Genomic DNA, 215 nt, shown 5'->3' on the forward strand with positions numbered 1-215 from the left:
GGCGGGGCCCTTTACAGCTGAAGGTCGGGTGGACTGCCCGGGGCCCACAGGCTCTCGGGGCGCCGGACTCCTGGGCAGCAGGGGTCCCGGGGCGCACAGAGACACCAGGGTGCGCAGACCTCTTGGGGTACAAGGGTCCCGATATTTGTGGGGCGCAGGGGACCCAGGGTGAGCGAGGTCTTGGGGTGCAGGGGCACCTGGGGCTTGGTGGGGGG

The sequence above is a fragment of the Bison bison genome, unplaced genomic scaffold (assembly GCF_000754665.1).
Source record: "Bison bison bison isolate TAMUID 2011002044 unplaced genomic scaffold, Bison_UMD1.0 scf7180017845295, whole genome shotgun sequence".
In the NCBI taxonomy this organism is placed as follows: Eukaryota; Metazoa; Chordata; class Mammalia; order Artiodactyla; family Bovidae; genus Bison; species Bison bison.